Raw genomic sequence first — 19,873 nt, forward strand, 5'->3', positions numbered from 1 at the left:
AAACCTATGCAGACCACCTGTTCTAAATAAAATCCTTATCTAGTGCCATTAATTAATACTTGTGTTTTGTTTTTAACATGGGGTCTGGTTTCTATTAGCATCCACAGCCCTTTAAAAATGAGAGCATTTTTAATAACCAGGAGTCATGCCTTGGGGCCATTCTGCCTTAGGCAACCCAAATTGAAAAAAAAAAAAAATGAGTTATTCCCATGCAAGTTTCTGTATCTCTTCTCCAGCTAAATGATACTGGCTCTTAAAATCTGGAGGCAAAAAGCTGGGCTGGTTTAAGTCAACTGGGCAGCCTCACCGACACAAATAAAGAAGGCTTTCTTTCTCCGGGTGAATGGTATCAGCCCCTCCCAGCGAGGCAAGGATCCCAGTGGGGGAGGGCATTCCCCGAAGGCAAAGCCTCAGGGTGCTATTTTGAACAGGTCTTCTAGAGGTTGACTGTGGTCTTGAGGTCACTGGAGGTTTATGCTTACTCTGAAAGGCGATCTACCCCCAGCAAATGCCAGGTGTCTGTGGCCTAGCTTCCCCCTGCTGCTCTGTTGCCTCTGCCCAGAACCAGGAAGGGGGTGCTGGTGGTTAAGTGGCCGTAGGAAAGCCAGCTCTAAGACTCTTAATTACTAGGTTAAATAACACAGTACAACTGGCTTTGGTAACACGATCTGCTTTGTTGGGTTTGTTCATGCCAAAAAGAAATTTGGGTTTGGTTGCCTGAAAGTTACCTATTTTTAGGCCCTGTGATTGGGAATCGTTCAGCAGGAGTTGGAGGGAAGGGGGGAGAAAGCGGACACTGGGCAGGGTGTAAACCCCACCCCTGGGGGCAAGCGGGTGACGGCCAGGCCCAGTGAAGACTGTTCAACACCCGAACCTGCCTGATGGTCTAGGATGTTAGGATCTTACTAAGCCATGCTAAACCCACCCGCTTCCCTCTGGGAAGTGATGGGACTGACCTAAGATGAAATCAGGAACCCTCTAATAAAAATGTCACCGGAAGCGTCGGGAGGAAAAATCACAATATGTGATTTTTGATATTCAGAGATGCTTGTCCTTTCACCAAACAGTAAGGCGGCTTTGCCTTTCCCTGGCCCCAAGCCGCTGGGTTTCTAAGCTCTTTTGTATCTGGGAACATTCTGTATGAGGCGTTGGCAGCACAGGGCCTGGCCTCAGTGTGAGAACCGGAGAGGCCCAGCGAACCGACTTCCCGAAAGAGAGGAACAAAGAGGGCTGAGGCCTGCTTGCCATGGCCGGGCTTTCTGCGACCCTGGAGGTGTGTGTGGTCAGCGGGGAAGGACTGGATACCTTCAGACCCCGGAGGATGAGTGTCCCGGGGCTGCTGTCACCAAGTACGAAAGGCCGGTGCTTTGAAACGCAGAAACGTGCTGTTTCAAAGCGCCGCAGACTGAAAGTCCACGCTCTTTCTGAAGGCTCCAAGGGAGAACCCGTTCCACGCCCTTCTCTTGGCTTCTGGTGTTGCCGGCCGTGCTTGGCGCCCCTGGGCTTGGAGGTACAACACCCCACTGTCTGCTGTCTTCCCAGGGCATTCTCCCTGTGGGTCTTCACCTTGTGCCCTCAGTGTATGCCTGCATTTCTTCTCCTTTTCTCATCCTCATCCTCGTCCCCATCCCCGTCCTCCTCCCCCTCCCCGTCCTCCTCCCCCTCCTCCTCTCCCCCCTCCTCTTTTTAAGATTTTCTTTATTCATTTGAGAGAGAAGAGTGAAGGGAGAGAGAGATCTGAAGCAGGCTCAGCACTGAGCACAAAGCCCGACATGGGAATCGATCCCAGGACCACGAGATCATGACCTGAGTCGAAACCAAGAGTCAGACACTCAACTGACTGAGTCACCCCAGTGCCCCTCCTTTTCTTACAAGGACACCACCAGTCACACTGAATCAGGGGCCCAGCCGTCTCAAGCAATGACTTCATCGACCTCTGTGATAACCCCATTTCCAAATAAGGCCTCCTTCTGCGGGAGGAGGTGAGGACTTGGTCTCAGTCAGCTCGGCTGCTGTAACGAAGTAGCACAGACTGGGGAGCTGAAACAACAGATGTTTATTTCTCACAGTCTGGGGGCTCGGAAGCCTGATAGCGGTGCGCCAGCTAACTCAGCTTCTGGTGAGGGCTCTCTTCCTGGCGAGCAGACAGCTACCTTCTTGCTGTGTCCTCCTCGAATGGTGGAGAGACAATGGGAGAGAGCTCTCTACTATTTCTTCTTAGAAAGGCACCAATCCCGTTATGAAGGTGCCCACCCTCATGACCTCACCTCCAAACCCTAATCACCTCCAAACATGATCACAGCAGGGGGTAGGACTTCAACATAGGAATTCTGAGGGGATACACACACTCAGTCCATAAAAGACTTCAGCTGATCTTTTAGGGGATATGCACCCACTGGTACAACCACAGGGGTCACCAGGGACAGAGGTGTGAGTTCTCCAAGCCAAATCCTCTTGTGGGAGAAGTCACAACCCCTAACACAGGAATTGACACTCTCAAATTAGTCCTTTACTGACCAGCCATTTGACTTCTCTCAGAGGAATGCCAGCCAGCTCAGGCAGGACTCCTGGAAGCTGGCACAATCCCCTTGATTGGAAACGACCCTGATGGGACACAGCCTGGCTGGCACTCAGGCTGCTTTCTCTCCTCGGTTTAGCCAGAATTACCCTTTGCCCGGCTCACACTGTCCACACGAGGACTGCCTGCCTATTGACGGGATGCCCTACAAATTCCCGTCTTGGAATGCCACTCCCCACCTCTGTCCTGACCCCAGATCACATGATGGGGAGCTGAAGGCCTTCCCAAAGGACAGGCACTTTTGGACTGGCTGTGCTCTCCTGCCCCTCCTCTGCACCCTCCACCACCACCAGCAGGCATTTAAGTAGGCGTGTCTTTGTTTGAAAACACTGTGCTCACCACTATTAATAATACATCGAGAGCTAGCGTGTCTCCAAGGAGCTCCAAGTGCTTCACAGGCATTATCTAATTAGCCCTCAACCAAAGTCCTGCTCCAGCAAAACCACCGGGGAACCACTGGCTGAATCAGAGGTGGGAAAGGACAGAGGCATCATCAGGGTGCTCTGTGAGGACATGAAGCACCCATCCAGCAGGTGGGGTGACCCCGCTTCCACTGAAAAGGCTATTGTAAGACTCACCCCTCACCCCTCTCAGAATTGGGAAGCTGGGTCAGAAGAAGGATTTGCAAAAGCCCAGAAGAGCGTTCCTTTGCTCCTTGTTCAGGTAGGTTGCCAGCCTGGCGTATCCCCCATATGCTGGCTGGGGTTCCCATATGAACACCCTGATCTCATGCACACTCGCCTACCTCCAGCTTTTCTTGATGGGGCCACTAAAGCGGGGAGGGGTTCCTAGAGGGGAGCAGCCTATGTGGTCTCCATAGAGCACCCGTCTTCCCAACCCACACACTGCCTCCGGGTCTGCAGTACCTAGGATAGCCAGAGTGCTCGCTGCTACTCGAGGTTAAGCCCCTGCCTCCTCCCGGGAGAGCCAAAGAGGCCACAGGCACACACGCATCTCACACATCCAATTAACTAATTTCCCCTCAGCACCTGGCTCTGTGCCTTGTTCCCACCTTGAAAGTATTCTATGCGTATGTGGGGATATAGAATGGGAATATTAATTCCTTTATCCTCCCAAAAGTCCTCTGTGGAAGATGGGGCTGGAATTTCCATCTGTGCTTTACAAATCAGCAAATGAGGCTGAATAGGCTGGTTGATTTGCCCGCGTTCGAGCAACTTACAGGGGGCAAAGCCCCAAATGGGACCCAGATCCTTGGATTTTCAGGAAGGAATATTTGCCATCGGACCATGTCCCAGCCCACCTGTTCCCCTTGAGTCGTTCAGAAAGCTCATGTTATGAAAACCCTTAGGAAATGAAAACTACCTATCATGGATGAGGAAATAGTCCATTGTCACAGGTGTGAAAAGAAAGCACAAATGAGACAGAGGAACATTTTTCCCCTTGGTGACTATTTGAAAAGCCACGACCATTCCCATCATCCTTCTACATTTTCGGAGAGCACAGTGGGGTCAGAGTGATGAGCAGAGGTCAAAGTCAGAGTCAGCAATTGCCTTCCCAAGCTCATTCCAGAAGTGACAAGAGCTTATATTAAGGTTTTATATAGGTAAAAGGAGTCAAAGAAGAGTTAAAATAACTCTTAGGGAACTCAACGGCAGTCACAAATATACAATGTGCCTTCACACATATCCTTTGATTGAATGCATAAGACCCTGCATAATAAATACTGTTACCCCTATTTTTACAGTTGAGAAAACAGACGCTCCAAGACTCCTTGCCTAGAGACACAGAGCTAGTAAATTTCAGTCATACTCCAGCCTGGATGTCCTGACTCAAAGCGGGCGCTCTCTCTGGTTCATCGCCATTTTTTTGGGTCATGATTTCAAAAGTATCACCTTGAGTATTTGCTGGTGACCTCTCTGCATCTGTTCTTGATGTGACAGACATCACTGCTATTCATGGACACAATTCCCCTCTCCTTCCAGGCACTCAGGAGGACTGCACATTTTTAGCCCCTCAAGGCTAGACTTCACCAAATGGTTTGCTCTCACCAGTGCAATGGGAAGTGGTGCACGTCATTGCCAGGTGGAAACATTTGACTGCTGGTGTCTTCTCCCCCTGACCCAGCCTCCTCCCTCTGCCCCAGCAATAAAGAAAGCACTCGATTAACCTGGGCCCAGGAGTGATCACCATGAACAGAGACTTCCTGCTGACCTGCATCAAACATGAGCAAGAAATGGGGCGCCTGGGTGGCTCAAACAGTTAAGCCTCTGCCTTCAGCTCAGCTCATGATCTTGGGGTCCTGGGATGGAGCCTCACATCGGTCTCCTTGCTCCTTGCCTCCTTCTCCCTCTCCCTCTGCCAGCTGCTCCCCTTGCTTGTGTGCTCTCTCTCTCTCTCTCTCTCAAATAAATAAATAAAATCTTTAAAAAAAAAAAAATAGAAACATAAGCAAGAAAAGTCTTGATTGTCTTAAACCACCAACATGTTAGGCTTGCTTATTATAATGGCAGAACCTATCCTATCCTGACCATATATACTACCCAGAACTTCCTTTGGAGAATCTGCCCTACTTCAAGCAATCTTGGGTAGAACTGAATCTACTGTCAGCTCTCAGGGATAGGCCCCAGTGGGTACGCCCCCATCAGTCTAACATCACCCCCTCTGTCGCAGTGACTAGTCAAGTATGGCTAATAACATAAGCCCGTGAGAACGGACTCCTCATGCTTGTTGGGAACTGCTCAGGGATGAGCCACTCAGTGAGAAAGGAGTGACTGTTCGGTGACTAGGAAAGCAGTGCTTTCGCCCCACAGTGGGTGCAAACCTCCATCACTGGGGACGACCGGCCTCACCAGTGAAGGCTGCCTGAGGACAAAGGGGAACCACGGTCACAGGCAAAAGCTGCAAATAACAGCCAGAAAGAGCAGAAGCCCATTGTCAGCTCCAGGCCTTTCTGAAATGAGCCCATGAGACCTCCTAATTCTCTAAGCCAGCCTGAGGCGAGCTCTCAGTTCCCTCAGATTTAAAAATGAGAACAAACACCCTCACTGATCATTGTCAACAAATCCCTCCTCAGAATAAGAACCCACTGACACACTGGTATGGAGATATGGATACAGATGTATTTCTGTATTTGGTCCTCTGGCTTTGGGGGGTTTTAAGTTTTTGACTTCTGTTGGGTGGCAGATGTTCCTGAGAAAGGCAACAGAATTGAATTTTAGAGTCAGAAAACGTGGTAAAGAACCTATGCTCTACCTGTCTCATTTTGTAGAAGAGGGACTAAGGTGTGGGAAGGTAAGGCTCTGATACCAGGCAGAGCACACGCTCGGGTTCCTACCGACCTCTGATCCCCTCAGTGGTAAGTCGTCTAGTCTGGGGTCATTCTGGGATCAGAAGAAGATAATGTACGTAGAGCTCCGAGCACACCGGCTGGCACGGGGATGATAATCAGCAGTTGATGACTGCTTTTTATCAGTGACTCACATTTTAGTATTTAAGTTGGGGTGGAGGGAGGAAGTAACTGACACTCCCTGTACCTGTTATTATAGTGAGAAAACTTGCCCAGAGCGAGGGGGGAGCCAGACCCCTGAGCTTGACCTGATAACCAGCCATGGTCAGGGCAGAGAGGCAGGTGAACCCAGAGCCCTGCGTTGGTGCCTGTGGTTGGCTCAGGAGTGTGGAGGGCATGCCAAGCACACCCGGTATCAGAGTCACTCCTTCCAAGAACCCGGCATGCCTAACTGCATCCTAAGGAGACCAGAGTTCTGTATGAAGCCGAGAGGGCGTTGCAGCTGAAATCCTGAGAAAAACGGGTACTAGCTGCCTAGATGGGGCAACCCCACAACAGGGAGCAACACAGAAGGGAGCAGACTTGGCCCCCCGGTGGGGACAGCGGTCAGAATGCCAACAGGCTTGTCCGGGGTGACTGTAGGACACCCTGCACATTCTCGGAAATACCTCGTGGAGATTCCGGAGGCTGGAGGTCCTGGCGAACCTGTGAGGACAAGGACTCGTGAGTCGCCAAGGGAAGGAGAGCACAGGAGTGTGGGTCGCTGTGGGAACAGGGACCCTGTGTCTACGAGGGCTGCAGAAACACAAGCCACAGGGGGCAAGCTCAGTCCGGATTTAGTGAACAGCCGTGGAAATGGTGCTCTCCCCGCACTGGGAAGAGGCAGGACACGGCCCAGAAGAAAAGGAAGAACTTCATCCAGCGGAAGCCCAGGCCACCAAAAGCAACTGTGATGGCTTACAGCTTTAATTAAAAGCCAGCCCTGGAGAATGCCTTCTGCGTTTGTTTTGGGTTCTGGTGTTCTCCAGTCTTGGATTAAATGAGAGAACAAAAGTGAGCCACCCTGCCCACTCTGTTCCAGGCACAAAACCAGCACAGAACTGATGGCAAGTGCCTTTCCCTGCTTCTCTCTGGAGTGTCTCATCTGAAAACCAGTTGGATCCCATATATTCCAATGGGTCACCCGAAAAGTCTAGTCTATTGCACACATGAGACGTTGAGAGATGTACCCTCTCGTTGCTATCTGTGCGATGGCACGTTCATCTCTCACTCTCTTTTATTTGTAAATTGGAGATGATATAACCCACCCTACCCTACCTACCTCGCTGGGAGGATTAAGTGAGATCCTGAGAAAGGAGATGGTTTTATCAGATGCCAAAGGGCTGCAACGCCTCCATTCTTACCATCCCAATGCGACTCCGAAGGTGACAGAGGGAACTGACAAGACTCCTTCCAAATGAAGCCAAAGAATCCGGACGCACCCCCTCCAAGAACAAGGCAGCAGCACCCCCACTCCCAAGCATTTTTTTTTTTATTTAAAGAAACAAATTCCTGGGATTTATCTGATTGCCACTTTGCTCAAGCAAATCATTTTTCTCATCTAAATGCAGCAGCAGTAACAGCAACTGTAAAATGACTTACTCTTCTTAACACTTTGCTTTGGTGACAGGAAGAAAATGAGATAAACCGTAAAGGTGTGCTCTATATTTCACTCCAGATTACAGAAAAACCCTAAACACAATAATCCTGTGTGATTGTTTCCAGAGTCAGACGGGCTGGGGGGTGGTGGGGTAAGGGAAGCTGGGGAGCCGGTGCCCTAGGGCGGCTCAGGAAGCAGTGACCAGCAAGGGGCAGAGGAAGACACATGGGGCCGGGCGCGGGTCAGGGCGCTGGTCGCCTGCACCCAGCCACCTCCACACATGGATCCCCACTGTCCCCGTTCTCTCTTTCCTCACAGCTCTGTAAGTCCACTCTCAGGACAGGCTCTAACAGAAGCCACTTCTACCGCAGGGTGAATGTAAGATACCCCATTGCCTCTCTTTATAGGTATTTCTGTATTTACCCTTATCACTGTTTCAAACTTTCCATATAATCTTCAAGCCCCGTTATGTGGGGACATCGTCTGTGCACATGGGCTCTGCCTGCCTCTCCGGTCAGTTCATGGTTCAACTGCACCAGCCCTACGTCTCGATCCCACTCACAGAGCAAGGCTGGTGGCGAAGGAAGAGCTGTGCATCTTGACCGTGGTGACGGTGAGAGGCTGCACGGGAGATGACTCTGGTCCACTCATGGGCCGGCACACAAGCACGTGCAGAACTGGGAAGACCAAAGAGCTTGTGATTTGTACCAATATCAGTTCCCTTGCGCTCATGTCGGCCTGTCATGAGGCAAGACGCCAACTTTAAGCAGGGAGAGCTGATGTGAGCATGGGACCTCCCTGTACCTTTTCCTCACAGCTTCCTGTGAATCTATCTTTATTCCAAAATAAAAAAGGTTAAGGTAAAATGCGTCAGGTTTTTTCCCTGGCTTTATCTCTTCTGCTAGAGGATTAGCCTTCACATGTAGAGCTTCTAACTCTTCTTCATTCTACAGAACAGCTCACGCGTCATTGCTCCATGAAGTAGGCACTCCGTAAATGTTGAGTGAATGAGTGAACGAGCGGTCCCTGTTTTTCTGTGATAAAGAAAGAGGCTATGAATCAATAAAACGACATAATCTTGCAGTTGAAAGCACGCACTCGGAAGCCAGACCACCTGACTGAAACCCTGGTTCTACATGCTCCTCTAGCTGTGTGACTTCCGAGCTTGGTTTCCTCACCTTCGGAGTAGGAATAGTACTAACGCTGTAGGGTTAGTACAAGGATTCCATGAATTAATGCCCTGTGATACCGTAAGAAATATATATTTGATCTTCTCCCCAGTTCCTGACACAGAGCTTCTAAAATCCTCAGAATTTCCTACAAATCAAAACCACAGTGAGCTATCACCTCACGCCTGTCAGAATGGCTAACATCAAAGACTCAAGAAGTAACAAGTGTTGGTGAGGATGTGGAGAAAAAGGAATCCTCCTTTGGGAAAGGTGGGAATGCAAACTGGTGCAGCCACTGTGGAAAACAGTACGTAGTTTCCGCAAAAAATTAAAAATAGAACTACCCTGCAATCTAGTAATTTCACTACTGGGTACTTACCCAAAGGACACAAAAAATGCTAATTTGAAGGGATATATGTACCCTACATTTATTGCAGCATTATTTACAATAGCCGAATTATGGAAGCAGCCCAAGTGTCCATGGATAGATAAATGGATAAAGAGAAGTAATGTGAAATCTTACCATTTGAAACAACATGGACGGCTCTAGAGAGTATAATGCTAAGTGAAATAAGTCCATCAGAGAAAGACAAATATCATATGATTTCACGCATATATGGAATTTAAGAAACAAGACCAATCAGGATGCTTAGGTGGCTCGATGGATTAAGCCATGACCTTCAACTCAGGTCATGGTCCCAGGGCCCTGGGATCGAGTCCCACATTGGGCTCCTTGTTCAGTGGGGAGCTGCCTTCTCCTTTTCCCTCTACCGGCCACTCCCCCTGCTTGTACGCTCTCTCTCAAATAAATAAATAAAATCTTTAAAAAGAAAGAAAGAAAGAAAAGGAGAAAAGAAAGAAAGAAAGAAAGGAAGAAAGAAAGAAAGAAAGAAAGAAAGAAAGATGGATGAACCAAGGGGGAAAAAAGATAAACCAAAAAACATATCCTTAATTGTAGAGAACTGATGGTTCCCAGAGGGGAGGTGGAGGGGGGGGGGGATGGGTGAAACAGGTGAAGGGAATTGAGAGCACACTCGTCATAATGAGCAGAGTCACACACAAAAGGGCTGAACCACTATACTGTACATTTGAAACTAATGTAACACTGTATGTTAACTACACTGGAATTCAAATTTACTCAAAAATAAATAAAATAAAATCCTTGAAATTTTCTGAGAGATAGGAGCATCTTTTGTTACTCATAACCAGCCCCTTTCCATACTTGAGCTTGGGCTAAACAGGTGATTCTTGGTGGACCCCCAGAGAGCTTCAGGAAGAAGGCTGGTTGCCAGAGGAACCAACCTGCGGGGAGAGGGCTGGAACTTTCAGCCCCAGCCCCACAACTGCAGGGAGTTGAGTGGGGCTAGAGATCGAATTCACTCTCTAATGGTCAGTGAGTTAATCAGTCAAGCCTATGTGATGGAACCTCCAAAAAAACCGTAAACAATAGGTTTGGTGAGTTTCTAAGCTGGAGCACATATCCAAGTGCTGGGAGGCTGGCATGCCCAGAGAAGGCACGGGAGCTCGGGGACCTCTCCCACCAGCATCCCTTGCCCTACACTTCCCTTGCATTTGGCTGTTACTGAGCTGTAACCTTTATAATAAACTGGCAACAAACAGTAAGAAGTAAAGTGCTTTCCTGAGTTGTGGGAGCCACTCTAGCAAGTTGTCAAACATGAGAAGGGGATCATTTATAGCTGCGTGGTCAGAAGGACAGGTTATAACCTGGGACTTGTAATTAGTGTCTGCAGTGATGGGGTGGTGGGAGCAGTCTTGTGGGACAGAGCCCTTAACCTGTGATGTCTGCACTAACTCCAGGCAGTGTCAGAACTGAACTGAACTCTAGGACCCCCAGCTGGTGTCCAGAGAGTTAAAGAATTTTTTGGTATGAGGCAAAGCCCCACATTTGGTGTCAGAAGTGTTGGGAATAGAAACAGTTCAGACTCACATGAAGTCCTTAAAATAGCACCTGGGCATACAGTAAGCTCTCAGACGTGGCCATTATTATTTCTGGGATGTCTTTTCTGACCTGTCTCCACCCCTATCCCTGTCCCACCCTCCCCATTTGTATCCAGAATATCCTATGCTCCCTGACCCAGCTTGATCTTACCCTGCGTGCCCATTACCTGCCACTGTGCAAAAAAACTACCCCAAGACTAGGGGCTGAAAATAATGACATCATTTATTCTGCTTACAGAGGTGCACGTGGGCAGGCTCATCGAGGACTGCTTCCCTCTGCTCTAGTTGGCATCAGCCAGCGTGGCTCAAAAACTGGGGGCTGGATCTCACTGTTCACTCACTTGCGCAGTGCCTGATACAGTCTAACAACTGGGACCTTAACTGGGGTTCTCAATCAGAATCAGAAATGTCACCTCTACGTGCCTTGGGTTTCCTCACAACCTGGCATCTACGTTCCCAGGGCCAATATCCCAACCAAAAAAGAGGCAAGTGGAAGCCATATTGTTTCTGATAACCCAACCTTGGAAGCCACGGTGTTACTTCCTTCACAATAGATTCATCAAGGCAATCCCAAAGGTCTTCCAAGCTCAAGGTACAAGGAAATAGATTCCCCTTCTTGATGAAGGAGTGACAAGTTTCTGGAAAACACATGGGACCCGAAATACCACTGTATGAACCACATCTTTTATTTTCTGTAATCTAATACTTTGATGTTTGGGACCTTGCAATCCCTGGAGAGATTGTCCCTTTCAGGGTTGACCAATTCCTAGAGATAGTAAATTATTTACCCACAAGCATACTTTTCAAATACAAACCAACCAATCGAAAGCCCACACACAACGACATTTCTTTGGTCTCTCACACTCTGCACTACTATCTCCATACCCTCATCACCCCAGGGCCAGGTCCCAGACAGCTAGGGACAGTCCCTAAGCCTCAGAGCCCACACTAAATTACTCAAGTAGCCAAACCTAAGTCTGCTTACCCTACCTCATCAGTGCCTTCCCTTTGAAACCACAACAGAGATTCTTTTTTTATTTTTTCTTTTCTTTTTTTAAGATTTTATTTATTTATTTGTGAGAGAAGGAGAGAGAGAGAGAGGCAGGCAGAGGGAGAAGTAGATTCCTCACCCAGTAGGGAGCCCAATGCAGGGCTCAATCCCAGGACCTCGGGATCATGACCTGAGTTGAAAGCAGACGCTTAACCTACTGAGCCACCCGACGTCCCCACAATGGAGACTCTTGCCCCAGTTTTTCCCTCCTCTCCTTATGATCCTGGTGCTTCTCCAGGTAGCCCCTCATGCCGAGGCATGCCCACTTCCCTTGAAATCTGTGAGCACAGCTGGACTATCATTTTAGCACTAAATGTCTTCTAATCTGTTGGCCTTATTATACATTAAATTTTTTAGTAATATACTATATTTTAGAGTAATTACTATGGCCATCTGGGGGAAATACAATCTTCCACTCTCTACCTTATAATTGGTTATGAACTTGCCTTTCCCCTCAACCTGTGTGCACACAGAAAACAGACCTTGCTTTTATCTCTTAAGAGAAGTACGCCCGGGACATAAGAAGTACTCAATAAGGATTTTTTGGCGAACTGGCTGACGGATGCTTGATAGCCATACTACAAACTTTGTCATCCTTATTGGGTCCCCAAAGAGAAAGAACCCTTTGCAAGTTCCTTGACCACACCCTGTCATGGTGGCTGCTTGGTCCACCAGCCCTTCTCTTTCTACTCCTCCTTGCTGAAGCACAGAAACCCAACTCTTGTCACATCTCTGTGAGGTTACCTGGGATAACACAAGCCTGCTCTGAGTCTCAGGGGTTGGACATGTGGAAGCAGAGTGGGAGCCCTGAGATGATGCTCATCACCAGAAAGCTACACGGCTATTCATAGCGCTTATGGAAGCTGACTCTCTTGCAGTTCTGTGTGCGAACACCTGGGGGGTCCCTTATCCAGGCAGGTCAGTCACACCTCATGTAACCAATTAAGGGGAATTTCCCCAATGCTAAAATGTCTAGATAGTCCCCAAGGAAAGGGAGTCATGGTTTCGGCTGCCTCTATCCAGAAAAGCTTAGAAGCTTCAAAGTTCTGCACAGACCCCTGGGACAATGTGTGGATTCTCACCAGGAAAGGTGGTGACTAAAATGTAGCAAAAACAAGGGGATGCTTCTCCCATCCTCCAGATTTTGAATTCCTTCACCATTCCTCCTGTGAGGACAAAGTCTTCCCCCAAAGAACCAGTACCTTCTTCCTCAAGCCCAAATGGTGTATGAGAAGAAGTCACCTGAGCAAGATTTACAGCAAGGTAGGAGGTCTAGAAAGACCGTCCACAACTCTTCCATCTGAGTGGGGTCCATTGACACGCTGGGGTCCATTTGACAGTGAACAAACCCTAATCTTATTCCCTAAGAAGACATGAGACTGAAAAGGCAAATACTTCTTGGGAGAAACTACAAATGGGTTCTAGGTCAGTCAGTGCTTGTTTTCGCAAATAATCCATCTTCATGAGTGGATTTGGTTGAGGGGTAAGAGAAAAAAAAAAAGTCACACAGGGGTAGGGACTGAGGTCAGAAAATTGACTCTCTGCCTTCTTCCAGAGGAGTCTTCCCAGGAAGCCTTCCTTCCTCTACCAAAACCTTTTCTAATGACCATAGTGAGAGCTTAAAATAGCTGTCAAAAAAGTCATTCTAGTTCCACACACACCACAACCCTCAGGTCCTGTTCTCTAAGACATCCAAGGCACCTAGGTCATCAAGGAATATCTCAGTTGCTCTAAGCTCTCCACAAAGAAATGTTTTTCAATGCACAGCACACCTTATAGAGAATAAAACTTTCTTCAGCCAAATTCTAAATTTTAAATGCAACATCACCCACAAGACCCAAAAGGTGGAAACAACCCAAGTGAACACCAGCAGATGAAGAGATAAACAAAACGTGGTCTACACCTACAACGAATTATTAGTCAGACTTCAAAAGGAGAGAAGGTCTGACATACATCACAACACAGAACTTCCGGGACGTCATGCTAAATGAAATAAGCCAGACATGGGGTGCCTGGGTGGCTCAGTCAGTTAAGTATCTGCCTTTAGGGACACCTGGGTGGCTCATTGGGTTAAAGTCTCTGCCTTCCGCTCAGGTCATGGTCCCAGGGTCCTTGGATCGAGCCCCGCATCGGGCTCTCTGCTCGGCAGAGTGCCTGCTTCCCCGGTTCTCTCTCTGCCTGCCTCTCTGCCTGCTTGTGAACCCTGTCTGTCAAATAAATAAATAAAATCTTTAAAAAAAAAAAATCATCTGCCTTTAGCTCCAGTCATGACCCCAGGGTCCTAGGATTGAGCCCTGTGTCATCAGACTCTCCGCTCATCAGGGAGCCTGCTTCTCCTTCTCCATCTACCATCTACCTGGCCCCTCAATGGTCCCACTGGTGCACTCTCTCTTTCAAATAAATAAAACTTTTTAAAAAGATTTTATTTATTTATTTGACAGAGAGAGAGACAGCAAGAGAGGGAACACAAGCAGGGGGAGTGGGAGAGGGAGAAGCAGGCTTCCTGCCCAGCAGGCAGCCCGATGCGGAGCTCAATCCCAGGACCCTGGGACCCTGACCTGAGCCGAAGGCAGACGCTTAACCCACTGAGCCACCCAGGAGTCCCTAAATAAAATCTTTTTAAAAAATAAAGAAAGAAAGAAGCCAGACACAAAATGACATATATTTTATGATTCTACTTATGTGAGATACCTAAAATAGACAAATTTATAGAGACAAAAGGTAGAATAGTGGTTCCCAGGAGCTAGGGAGAGGGAGAAACAAGGACTTACTGTTTAATAGGTACAGAGTTTCTGTTTGGGAAGATGAGGAAGTTCTGGAAATGGATGGTGGTAACGGTTCCACAACAATGTGGAGGTACTAAACACCACCGAATTACATACCTAGAAGTGGCTAAAATGGTAAATTTTACAATATGAAAATTTTACCACAATAAAATAAATTTTTAATGCAATTACCACTCTCCATAAGTGGTTACTTGCCTTCCACCCCATCCTCTGACCCAGTCCTCTATCACTGACCGACTGAGCACCACTGAGCAGGGAAGAGCCATGTTCAGGAGCTCGCTGGAGTATGGCAAGGCGAAGTTTCTATCCCCACTGAGAGGGCAGTATTTGTAGAAAAGAAAGTCTGGTCAGGGAGCCTGGGTGGCTCAGTTGGTTAAGTGTCTGCCTTCAGTTCAGGTCATGATCTCAGGGTCCTGGGATCAAGCTCCGCGTCGGGCTCTCTGCTCAGTGGGGAATCTGCTTCTCCCTCTGTGTCTTCCCTATGCTCATGCTCTCTGTCTCTCTCTCTCAAATAAATAAATAAAATCTTAAAAAAAAAAAAAAAAATGAAGGCTGATCTGTTTCCACACTGTGGCCGAAACACACCTTGTCCGGCCTTCCCTCTGGTCCACCACACCTCTGATTAGCTGCCTTTTGCCCGCAAGCTCAGGTTCTAAAACTTGGGCCAGAATTCAACACCCTCGCCCTCCAGTCCAACCTACCCATCCCTGCACTTTCTCCACCCATTCGGCTTCCTCCCCGTTCCCCAAACACTCCTTGAGCTTACTCTCTACCAGCCCACCTCTCCCTCTGGCCTGAGCCCCAGCTCCACAGGGTCCCTCCTGCCATTCAGAGGGAGACAGCGCTTTCCTAATATTTCTGGCAGCCTCCTTCAGCCGCCTTGTCCACCTCGTTCCCTTTATTGCTTGGTTATACAACAGATTCCTGGTGGCGGTAATTAGATTCTGGAGATAAGGTTCTGAGGGACTTTAGGACATTATTTTATTTGACTCCCTTCATCTGTAGGGAGGACACGGAGGCTGAGTAATGGCTTGTGCAAGGTCCCAGCACTCATCAGAGACAGAGGAGGGAACAGAATCCATGTCCTGACACCAGCTCCCTCCTCTGCTCCAGAGTCCCAGCTTGTCTCCATTGTCCCCAACAGGGTTGGAAGCTCTGCCCAGGGAAACAAGGACGACAACCCATGCCCTGTGTGTCCCCGCAAACCCAGCGCTGAAACCATAAAGGGGTTTCTAGGCCATCCCCTCATCCTCACGGGCCTCACAGGCCTCTCAGCGCTTTCTTAAGAAAAAAGTTTTCTCCTCTTCCAATGCAGAATATCTTCCTCGTGAGTCTTCTAAGAGGGAACTAGGCAAACCTAAACAAAAGCAGCAGGATCATATATTTGAAGAAACTTAGCCAGTGTTTGCAACCCCAGAAGCATGTTCAGTTTACTTCTTGGCCTCAATGTGGACCCAGCATAAACGGAACCAGACATATTTGCTCTAATTTTATCTCAGCTTTGCAGACAGATAGTAACCTGGGTTGGTTTCGTTCATCTATTTCCTGGACCGTGAATTCATTGCTCTTGCTGGCTTGGCTGTGTGGGCATTCTTTCAGTTGGAACAGACACAGGCTGCTTCCTCTTCCACAGAGCTCTTAAAAGGAGAAAAGAAAACATAACTTCGCCTCACCCTTTATAGAGACAGGACCCCTCCCGTGGGGCCGGGTGACATCTCCGTGAAGGGGTAATTTTGCAGATGTCCCCTTACCTGGAGCAGAGCACAGCTCTCCTCCAGCAGACAAGCCCGTCTCTCTGGGAGTCTGTCCCTTCCTCTAGCCTAATGGATCTCATCAGGAAGCAGGATGTGGCTTTTGCCATCGCAAACCGCAAACCGTAGAATCCAGAGGTAATGGCCCCGCAGCACTGGGGTTTGTTTGGAGAGAAGGACAAAAAAAAGTTCTGAACGCTGGAGAACTTTTGAGAGGTCCAATGGAGGAGGGAGGCCCCGATCCATAATTACAGAAGCCTCGTGCAAAATTTAATTACAACTTGGGCGGAAACGAACACCAGAAACAAGTGTCATTCATCAACTGAAAACACCAACCAAGGTAAACACTGCCACAAACTCAGGGAAAGAAAGGGAGGAGGAAGGAAGGGGGCGGGGGGGGGTACTCTGGATATCAAGCAAATCGAATTACCCGGAAGGCCCGGCCAGACACATGCATTAATCATCGGTTATCCCAGCTGCACACCTGTACGGGAAGGAGAACCTGGCGGGCTCCAAATGACTCCAGCTGATGGAACAGGCAAGCAGCTCCCCCCCCCCCCCCCCCCCGGGAGCTGGACGGGAAGGACAGGGGTGCAGGCGCAGGGGAGCCTGGCCCGGAAGAGGCCACGTGGCTCTCCCAGGGCCTGCTGGAAGGAGGAAGAGAACTCGATTCAGACAGGCCAGTGCAATCCTCAGCTCCTGGGGCCCAGTGACTTTCTCCAGCTCCTTTTTTGCTGGAGCACCCGTGGCTACCTTCAGAGCAAGGCAAACCTGCTGAGCCACCACCACGTTCTGCAGCCTTCCCTGGAAGAGGGCAAGCTTGGGGGAAGGAGGGATGTCAGGCAACTGTGAGGGTTACTGGGACAGCCATGGCCAGTTTCCAAATCCTTGATAGCACTGGTTTTCATCTCTCGTGCAATTCAGAGTGGAAGGGGAACTCAAGCGTGATGGGCGGGGCAGGGAGGTGGAGACAGAGTAGCCCCTCTGACTCTGTTTCCCCGTTCACCACCGGCTTTGTGCACTCAGGAGTCCTGGGGGCTGGTCACGAGCTGAAACCGAGTCCTCGGAGGCTGGAGAGGGGCTCGTCCATCAGGGCTGGGAGCTATTTGCTCTTGATGAGAAATCTCGAGGGGGACCCATCTGAGGAAGTACTTCAGGGAATGCGAGAGTGCATTTACAGAGAACAAATGATTTATTAGCGGGGCCTCCGCAAAGTCTCCTTCGGAAAGGGAGGGAGCTTCCCCCCAACCCCCCTTATCATTAAAACATTACAGGGTAGAATCCATTTGGCCTCCAAAGCCGGCCTGCAAGGGATTCACCGCTAATCAGGCAGCCCGTGCCGCTCCTCCAGCCTTTCTCTGAGTGCAACAATATGTATAAACTGGCAAAAGGGACCGTGGACCCACTTTGATGTTGAACAAGGAGGAAAAACCCCAAAACAGCATAAGAACTATGTTCCCATTTAACTCTTCTGCGTCCTTTTGGCAGAGCAGACGGGAGCATCGACACAGCTGGGCAGGGCTCCAGGGACAGCTAAATAATAAACCATCCCCATTTCAGGCTCTTCCACCCAGGCATTCTCTATCTAGCAAAAGAGAAGGGCCCGTTTTGGCCTCTGGATTACTTGTTCCCTCTATATAAGGGACTGTCCTTACAGCACCTGCTGGGGCCTGAAACTGTAGGACCCCGTCTATAGTCACCATCTCACTTAACCCTCGCCACACCTCTGAACCCATACCAACCTCCCCTTTGGGAGACAGAGGAACAGGGTGGTTAAGGGACCTGCCTCATATGTTCTGGCCCATCCAGGATTCCAAACCCAGGTCTTTACATTTCCAAAACCCTCCAAGGATCATCTAAGCTTGGATGGCTTCTCAAGTCCATGAGCGAATTCCCTTTTCTTAGGAATGAGACGTGCCACGTAATTAAACTTCTCAGATCTAAAACCTATCTCTCTAAAGCCAAATCTTTTTGCATTTATGATTGGCTTGGAATAGAATTTTTTGAAAATACAGAGTATGATTCCATGGCTTACAAAAGAGAAAATGCTGGGGCGCCTGGGTGGCTCAGTGGGTTAAAGCCTCTGCCTTCGGCTCGGGTCATGATCTCAGGGTCCTGGGGTCAAGCCCCACATCATGCTCTCTGCTCGGCAAGGAGCCTGCTTCCTCCTCTCTCTCTGCCTGCCTCTGCCTACTTGTGATCTCTCTCTCTCTATCTCAAATAATAAATAAAATCTTAAAAAAAAAAAAAAGAGAGAGAGAGAGAAAATGCCAAGGGAATGCCCTTCCTCCGGACAGGTGGGAATTCCGGCCTGCAGGTGCTCAAAGATACCGAGGAAGGGGTAGTCATGGTGAGCCCAGAGGGCAAACTCCAACAAACATGGGGGTTTGTTCTCAAAGCCCCACCGGTGTGGGGAAGAGGGACCCACTCCAGGGACCGCAGGCCAAAAGGGTGGTTCAGAAGGACTAAGGGCTCGTGGTTGGGTGAAAACCATGCAGGAATAAAGCCCTGGAAATATTTTCAAACACCATCTGGGAATGGACCAAGAAAACCAGGCATGGATCAAGAAGTAAGAAGCTTGAGGGCATCCGGGTGGCTCAGTCAGATAAGCCTCCACCTTCAGCTCAGGTCATGATCCCAGGGTCCTGGGATAGAGTCCTGCATCGGGCTCCCTGCTCAGCTAGGAACCTGCTTCTCCCTCCGCCACTCCCCCCTGCCCATGCACTCGCTCATGCTCTCCATCTCTCAAATAAATAAATCTTTAAAAAAAAAAAAAGGTAGGAAGCTGGTAAGATTCTGGCATTGGGATTGTTCCATTTCCCCTTGGTAATAAATGGTAAAAAATTGTCTATAAAACAAGACACAATAAAAGTTTGAAAAATAAAAATGTGTGTAAGCCCAGATGTCAACAGTGGTGATACGCCGGTGAGGTTACTAAACCTTCTTCCTTCTTGCACCAGGGCTCACTGTCAATTCAGACCGGAGAGGTGCGACAGGTACTCAACTTTCAAGCACCTGTGCCTGAAGAGCAGGCAGAAGAGAAGAAATCACATGAAAGCCGAGCTGTGTCACCTTGGACAACGAAATGTAAGAAACATGTATATTACTGTGTTGTATTCAAACCGCGTATCCATAGCCTGAAAAATGGGGAAGCTTGGCATCCTAGCTCTTCCCCTCACAAGCAGAGTCAGCTGGAACACCCCACTAATCCTCCCAGACTCAGTTTCTCTCTCTGCAACACAGGCTGATGATCACTCCTTCCCAGGACTGCGGCAAGACGCAATGATTCATGGAGAGTCAGTCCTTTTCACTTACGGAATGAATATAGGAAATGAGCAGATACATTCACAGGAGCAACCTCTTTTAAAGCCTGTGTTTGCAAATGTGACCCCTCCACCCTCCCTCTGTCAAGGTAGACCTCGTCAAAAGACTCATTGTTAAAGCATAAAATGTTTGGTGCATTAGGTCTGTTCTGGACACTGCTTTAAAGACTATGGCAATTACCAGAGTGTCGAGAGAAACTCAAGGTTAAGATTAGTGCCACAGGCACCTGGGGGTTAAGCGTCTGACTCTTGATTCGGCTCAGGTCATGATCTCAGGGTCATGAGACTGAGTCCCACGTTGGGCTCCAGGCTCTGTGCACAGTCACTCGAGATTCTCTCTCTCCCTCCGCCACCCCAGTCCACTCCCACC

Source organism: Enhydra lutris, unplaced genomic scaffold (genome assembly GCF_002288905.1).
Source record: "Enhydra lutris kenyoni isolate GAN:26980312 unplaced genomic scaffold, ASM228890v2 scaffoldscaffold48, whole genome shotgun sequence".
NCBI lineage: Eukaryota > Metazoa > Chordata > Mammalia > Carnivora > Mustelidae > Enhydra > Enhydra lutris.